We start from the raw sequence: 8,606 nt of genomic DNA, 5'->3' as shown, positions 1-8,606 counted from the left end.
CCTCGCCGTGGTCTCTGCCAGGACCCCGACGCCCAGCCGGACCCTGCCCTCCAGCAGGGCTGCGGCACCACGGCCTGCGACAGCATCCCCACCTGGCATTATGCGCGCTCCCAGGGGCAGAGGTCGGGGTGTCCTCAGGCTGTGGCGCCGACCTGCAACCCCCACGCGAGTCTTGGGCCCCGGTGAAGGAGGGCGATGCTCCCTGGGTAGGGCGACCGGTCACCTGGGCTGGGAGGGCGGCTTAGGGGCGGAAGCGGCGGTCCAGGGCTGCCTGGCGCAGCAGCCTGTCCGAGCCGCGGTCCCTCCAGTCCCTCCCTGGCGGCTGCGGAGTCGTCCGATGACAGGGGCCATAAACTCTCCAGTGCTGGAAGCCGCACCCTGTTTGCCCGGCCCCGCGCCCAGACCTGGGGGCCGCTGGCACCTGACCCGCTGCATGGGTCTCCAGGGAGCTCGCTGCCCACCCGGCAATGCAGCCTCGGCTCCCTGGTACGCGCTCTGGTAGGTGCTAGGGACGACCCTATGGGCCAGTTTCCACGCCCAGGCTCCAGGCCGCACCCACCCTGGCTCCCTGGGCTAGGGGACTGGCTTCTCCTGTGGGTCGTGGGGCTGGGAGGCAGGGACATTAGGGGAGAGGGAGGGACCGAGGGCAGCCCCTGCTGGGTGCACAGCGAGGTCGTGCACAGGCCTCTATTGCAGAGCGTGCAGCTTCAGGTGGGACTGGATTGCAGGTGGAGATGACTGTGTGTGCGCACACCTGGGGGTGAAGGGGATGCAGCCTGTCTACTTGACCCATGAAATGCAGGAGACTGTACCCCAGAAGCTGCGGGTTCACTGCTATATTTATTAAGCAAATCTGGGACACACATGTAGCTAAGCTGTGACTTCTGTGCCAGCGGTCCCAACACCCCCGCCTTCAGGAAGACACAGGTGTGGGGGTTGGGTGCTTGTCAGGCCTGAGAGTGGAAAGCAGGGGCCAGAGACACTAGGTAGGGGGAACCCACTGTAGGGCTCTGAGGGACGATGATGTGGGGAGCTGGTGGCAGAGCCTGAGCTGGCCCAAAGTTGCAGGGTGGAGACAGATTCGAGGCATAGCAGGGACTGGTGACCTCAGTTCCCACAATGTCCCAGCCTGGCCTCCCAGTCCAGCCAGCAGGTAGTGGGTGCTGACCTGCAAAGACTCTGGGGGTGCCTCAGCCCTTCTCACCACACGTGACTGGTGACTTCTGTGTCCACCCTCACAAGAAGAGGGATCTTCTCTCACTTTCAGGCAAGCCCAGGAAAGTCAGGGGCCTATGTGAGCCAAAGAGGAGAGAAGGCAATGCCTCTCTGTGTTTCTGTCTCACCTGGCTTGTGGCCTTGGGGACTTTATTTGCACCGCAGGAAAATGGGCAATGAAAGCCCCTCCCTGACTGGCTTCTCAGTCCACTCTGACCAGCTAACTGCACAGCAACCACCCTGAAGCTCCATGTACAGCCAGTGTACCTGCAGCTCCAGGTGCAGAGGCTGGGCTGGCTCTGGGCTGACCTGAGGGCCTTCTGAGGGCTCCAACCCCCGTGATGCCTCATGCTCACCCTTTGGCACCTACCTGACAGCTCAGAATGTATGCTGTATGCCATCCTCAATGCCTGCTCTAAACAAGCCCCAGTGCCCCAGGAGTGGCAGAGGGAACTAAGCTGAAAACTAAGTCTCAGCTCACTGAACCCCAAGAGGGCTGTCCTGCCTCACCCTTCAGTTCTCAACCCCAGGCAAGTTCCCTCCAGGGATGTGATCCCAGGGGCCACAACAGCACATTCTGACCTAACCTATTCATTACCTAAACAGTTACTGAAAAGGCCAGGATGGGCATGGGCCCTGACATTAATCCCCTTTATCTGGGAGGGGGCTGGGTTGGGTTTGCCATCCTGATGTCTTTGTGGAAAGAGCTGGCAGGTGAAGCAAGTCTCAGGGGCCAGCCATGGGACAGGGAACCTAAGACTCGCCTCTGCTGGAACCTTCTGAGGCCCCTGGGGACCTAGGTCACAGCCCCATAGGGAGCTCCACTCTATCTGCACTCTGTCTCAAAAAAAAAGACCAAGTTGAGCAGAGATCCCAGTTGAGGGACCCATCTCACCCCAGGACCGGTTGGGGTTGGGGCCTGGAGATAGAAAGAGGAATGACTAATGTTTACAGGGATTTTCTTAGTGGGTTGATGAAAATGTTATAATATTATTGTGGTTTAAAATGGACTGTGCACAATTATGAATATACTAAAGGCCATACAATTCATCCCCTTAAACTGGTGAATCTTATCCAGGGCATCCACATGGAGACGGGGGCAGACACAGGGAAAGAGGATGAGTACATGTCTGAAGTGGAGGCCGAAAGAGAGACAATGAGGCCTGTGAATGGAAGAAGCCGAGCGCAGGGAAAATGGTCATATGTATACATAAGAGATCTGAGAACGGGGGTTCACACCAATCGTGTCACTGCCAGGAAAGAGGATCATGTAAGCGATGTCGCCAGTGGTGTCGCCCGCAGGGACACAGACAGGCTGGGGGTTCATGCTGGCATGGGCACCACCAGCCATGTCGGCAGGCAGGAGGGTCCCGCTGCACAGCTGAGGGGTGACTATAGCCCGGGTGGTGATGTTGGCCGGCAAGTGTGTGGCAGTAGCAAGTAGAAAGACAGGTCTGTTTGTGAGGCTGGAATGTGGGAGGGGCTCTTCTGTGTCTGGGTGTGCGGCCCTGGGCAGGAATATGAAGCAATGGCCAGGTAACTGCATCAAGTTGGCTAGGAGGCTGGCAAGGACTTCGAGCTGAATGATGATAACCAGGAGTGACTGTGAGGCCCTGGGAGGGTCTGAGTGTAAAAGAAGATGGGTGTGGGCCCCCCAGGGCATATGTGGGGCCCGCTGCCATGGAGATGGAGGTCACTGGGGAAGAATCTGGTGAGCTCTGTGAATTTCTAGGGGTCTCCTGAGTTCTGGGGTCTGACTCTTGCAGAAAACTGGGGATGGTTGGAGAGTAGCTGGAAGACACGGAAGGGACCCCAAGGAATGGTGGTCCAAAGGTCAGATAGGTGGAGGAGGAGCACAGTGAGGTCTGTGAGTTTCCAGGTGACTCATCTGTGTTAGGGGCTGGCCCTAGGAGAAAACTGATTATGGTTGGAGAGGATCAGGGAGACACTGGAGAATCTCGGAGGAATGGGGATGCATAGATGGGAGACATGGCCGAGGAGCACAGATTGAGGAGGGGACTGAGATCTGTGACTTTGTCTGTGACCCACAGGTGTGAGGGGCTGAGTGTTGCAGAAACCTTGGGATGATGGGAGAGTAGCTGAGGGCCTGGAGTAAAGAGATGGGAGACATGGAGACGGAGCCCTGCAAGGGCCCTGAGTTTCCAGGGGTTTCCTGGGTGTGGGAGGCTGACTGGCAGAGAAATGTGGGGAGGTCTGGAGAGTAACTGGGAAACGTGGGAGTGTCCCCGAGGGCTGGGAGGGAAGAGATGGGACACAGAGGGGAGGAGTGCCGTGAGGACACTGAATTTCTGTGTGTTGTCTGGCTGTGCGGGTTCGACAGTTGTAAAATCTGGGGCTGGTTGGAGAGGAGTATAATCTTGATAACAAAATTGTATCATAACAGAACAACAACAACAACAAAAACAACAACAATAAAAGCCAGAAAACTAAAGGAAAATGTCTAAATGAATAGAACTGCAAAATTTTATGAAAAGCTGCAAATAAAATCCATCAATAAAATTACAGTACAGCATATAATTCATCTTATTAAGAAATAGTACTTTCTGAAACATATCACCATGAAAATAAATGTCAATCAATAGGTTGAAAGTAAATTTCTTCTTAATACATACAACAGAAGAAAAAGATCAAAACCTAGAAAAAATACACACAAAGAGTTCACAAATAAGATGAATACCTATATGGAAAGAAACAACAAGTAAATAGCAAGGGGAATACAAAGGAATAAGCTTATAAGAGGATGAAGAGGCGGGGAGAGATGGCTCACACCTGTAATCCCAGCACTTTGGAAGGCCAAGGCAGGAGGATCACTTGAGCCCAGGAGTTTGAGACAAGCCTGGGCAACATAGGGAGACCTCAACTCCACAAAAAATTTAAAAGAAAATTATCAGGTGCAGTGGTGCACAGCTGTAGTTCCTGCTACTCAAGAGGCGGAGAATCATTTGAGGCTCTGATCCAACCATTGCACTAAAGCCTGGGTGACAGGGTGAGATCCTCTCTCAAAAAAAAAAGGGGGGGGGAGGCATGGACAATATGTCCTACCTGGAAAAATTCACAAAATATAATGCCATAATTGTTCGCCTGATGGAAAAAAATTAAAAGGATTAATAAGAGCCAGGGTTTTTTGTTTGTTTGTTTTTGTTTTGAGATGGAGTCTTACTCTTTCACCCAGGCTGGAATGCAGTGGCCTGTGATCTTGGCTCACTGCAACCTCTGCCTCCCAGGTTCAGGTGATTCTGCTGCCTCAGTCTCCCAAGTAGTTGGGATTACAGGCGTTCACCACCATGCTTCACAATTTTTTGTATTTTTAGTAGAGACGGGGTTTCACCATGTTGGCCCAGATGGTCTCGATCTATTGGCCTTGTGACCCACGTGCCTTGGCCTCCCAAAATGCCGAGATTACAGGTGTGAGCCATCACGTCTGGCCCTTATATGTATTTTTATAAGCTTACTTGGAAGAGTCTTTGTATCAATTCCTAGATATGCAATCATTTCAAGGTCATGCACATTTTTAAATGTAGCCGATATTGCCGACTTTTCTGAAAAGATTTTATACCAATATTATGTATGTATATGTGACATATATATTTGGTCTTCATCCTTGTTTCCTGGCATACAACTCCTAACGTTTTAACAATATTCAAAGTGATAAGTGTTTTTCCTTTGTATATATGCTAATGAGTTTCTGATGGCTGGTCACCCCTACGTAGCTTCAGGATAGGGCTGTTCACCAGAAAGGCCAAGGCAGGATTAGAGAGCTGTGATTTTCAGCCTCAACCCCAATTTCCAGGAAGGGGAGAGAGGCTGCAGGTGGATTTGATCACCAATAGCCTATGGTTGAACCCATCATGCCTATGTAATGAAGCCTTCATAAATCCTCCAAAGACTGGGTTTAGAAAGCTTCTGGATACAACTTCCTGGAAGGTAGTGCATCTCTTTGCATGCCTTGCCCCATGAATCTTTTTTTCTGAAATTTTTGCAATATCCTTTATAAAAAACTCGTAAATGTAAGTGTTTCCCAGAGTGCTTCAGCATTGTCTGAGATGAGCTCAGTGGGGTGCCTGACAGAAGCGGAAGTGAGTGACTCCAGACGGTCGGATATTTCCCAGAGCCCTCCGCCAGGAGGTCTGAATTAGGGTCAACATACGGCCATAAATGAGTGCCCCCTCGAGTTCCCCCCACTACTCAGCAAAGAGAGGTGGCCCTCCATGTTGTCCTGTGGTCGTATATTCGGGTTTCGGAACCACCACACCTTCCTTCCTTCCTTCCTTTCTTTCTTCTACCTTTCTCTCTCTCTTTCTTTCTTTTTTTTTTTGAGATGGAGTCTCGCTCTGTGGACCAGGCTAGAGTGCAGTGGCGCGATCTCGGCTCACTGCAACCTCCACCTCCCGGGTTCAAGTGATTCTCCTGCCTTAGCCTCCCAAGTAGCTGGGATTACAGGACCCAACCACCGAGCCCAGCTAATTTTTTGTATTTTAGAACGTCTTTACTCACTCCTGACATATTCTTGTTGAAGAAAACCTTACAATATTCTCAAAAAAATCCATATTCATCACCATTGCATATGCAGTATTACTGGTTGTTTTGATGTAAATTATGTTTAAAGGTTTATTTCAAAAGGTGTGCATATTCAACATGAAGAAAGAAAAAAAATCTAAGGAATTTAAAGTCTTCTGTAATCCTAGCTCACGTGAACACACTATTAATATCTTGGCTTATTTATTTTCTGATGTTCGTGAGTCTATATATATATTTTTTAAATCCTCTCTAGCAAATGGCCCATAATAGATTGTAACCATTTTTTTTTCAATCACAGATCGTATATTGTAGATAGATTTTCACTACATCATGAAATCATTTGTAATGGTTGCCTAGGATAATTTAGTTTTTGGATCCCATACTACCGGACACTCCAGTAAACTTATACTTCCAATTACAGTGTAGCTAAACTAGAAATAATCATTTTCTTAATTTTATCACGATTTGGTAGACTGATCATGCTGTCTTATTATTGACTGCATTTCGTTGATCATGGAAATGTTGAACAGACGTTGATCTATCAATGGTGGTGAATTTTCTGTTTATATCCTTTGCCCACTTTCTTCATTCATTTATTTTAAATTCTGTCTAAACTAATGGTATTGACTCTGTTATAAATGATTAATTATTCCCAAGTTTGAAATGTTATACGGTAAAGAAGTTTAAATTAAAAACACCTTGATTTGTCTAAATTTATCTGTCTTTTTATTCTGGATTGTGTATTTTCCTGTAGGATCATAAAGACTTTCCTTACCCTGACTCCCAATAAACACATGTCTATATTCACTTCTAATGCTTCTATTGTTTTTAATCCCTGTGTGTGGTATGAAAGGAAGATCTTATTTTCTGATTCTCCAAATGTTTGTCGAGTTATGTCAACATTATTTCCTGAAAAATGTATTCTTTCCGTATAGATTGAAATACTATTTTGATCACTTACTACATTACTCTATATATTATATAATAGATATTTTATGGGATACAATCTTGTTGCCAAGATAGACATATCTTTTTCTGTGCCGTAAGAAGAGTTGTCAATTAGAGTGATAACACGTTTCTTTATTACTCCATTCTCATTATTGTTCAAAAATTACATCCTAGAAGTTCCAGGACTCTCACTTCCAAATAGACTATTTAATTGTTTTGATACATTCTCAAAAACTGTCAAGGGCTCCACGGCATCCAAAGCTTCAAGGCATTTGTTCACAAACCCACCCGTTTTTGCTTGAATATGAACTGTCCTAATTTCCAGCCCGGTCTTCCATTTCTACAAGTCTGTGACTTTGCTGCAATTGTTCTGTCTGTAAGGCTATCCTCTCCTTTGTTTTTAAACTTTTACTCAGAATTAATGACCCAACTTGAATATCACTTTCTCCATGGAATCGTTATGAGTTCTCCATCATAATTCAATGACCAGATCAGTTTTTGATACAGGAAAGCATTTCCTGTGAATGTGGTGGATGTTATATATCACTCAAGGCATTTTCTCATTACCCTGGGAAATCAATAAATTGGAGTTTCTTAACCTGCAGAACTGAGGACCAATCGCTTTAAAATGTGTGCCCATAAATCTGTTCCAAGACCCAAGACGAACTTTCAGCCCTCATCCTCCCTCATATAAATGACAAAATATTATGTGGGATCCCTGTAACAACTGAATTTTAAAATGCTAGTATTATCCCTTCCCTACCAGTTTGCCATTTTTAAAGGTGTACAGCATTATTGAGTACAACGGTATAGATGAAACCCATAACCACGGACAAACCCTGACTTATGATGGTTTGATTTATGATTTTTCAACACTACGATGGTTTTATTGGGATATTAGATGCGTTTTTGAGTTACAGTGGTTTATCAGTATGTAACCCTATACTCCAGAAAGAGCTGTTTAAAGAAAAACAGGTGTACCTAATTAAAATATACTTAGTGACTTGGGAAAAACCAATAAATGTTTACAATTGATGGAGAACCATGAAAGAGAGATATCGGTAAAAAAAAAAAAACAATAATACAATTTTCCTACAAATGTCGAGAACTTCCCAAAACAACCCAGAATGTAGGATGCACCCAACGAATCTAAAAGAGAAAGGGCAGAAGGTGTAAAAGAGAAATAGGAGGAAGGAAGGAAGGCAGGAGAAAACACCTGGTGTTACTAAAACAAAAAAAAAATGGTTTCTCACTCTGGATAATGCTACAATGTGGATGAACCTTGAAAATATTGTGCTAAGTGCAAAGTCAGTCATAAAAGCTCACATATTGTAAAATTCTATTTATAGGAAATGTACAGAACATGGAAATCTATGGAGACAGGGTTCAGCGCTCTATGTAGGTTTTACCTAGGGCTGAGCATTGGGGAGAGGGTTTGAGACAGAATGAGGAATGATTAACGCTTGCAGGGTTTTTCTCTGGTAGGGGGAGATAAAATGTTCTAAAATGGATTGTGAATTGAAATTGAATGTGCACAACAACAAGTATACGAAAAGCCACTCAGTTCATCACTTTTAATGAGGGAATCTTATGTGGCGCACTCTCATTAAGACCACGGGAGACATAGTGAAAAAGAGAAAAAGGGTGAGTAAATATCTGAAATGGAGACAGAAGCAGAGAGAAAGAAAAGCCCTGTGAATGGAAGAAAGAAAGAAAAGGGAAAATGGCCCTATTTAAAAATCACAGATCTGAAACTGGGGGCGCACATCAACAATGTCACTGCCAGAGAGGAGGGTCATGCTAGCCATGTCACTGGTAGTGTCGCCCACAGGGATGCCGACATGGTGGAGGTTCGTGTCAGCACGGGCTCTGGCAGCCACGTCGGCAAGCAGGAGGCTCCCGCT

The sequence above is a fragment of the Pongo abelii genome, chromosome 17, assembly GCF_028885655.2.
Source record: "Pongo abelii isolate AG06213 chromosome 17, NHGRI_mPonAbe1-v2.0_pri, whole genome shotgun sequence".
NCBI classification, from domain to species: domain Eukaryota; kingdom Metazoa; phylum Chordata; class Mammalia; order Primates; family Hominidae; genus Pongo; species Pongo abelii.
The sequence above is the reverse complement of the archived record's forward strand: the minus strand, read 5'-3'. Positions refer to the sequence as shown.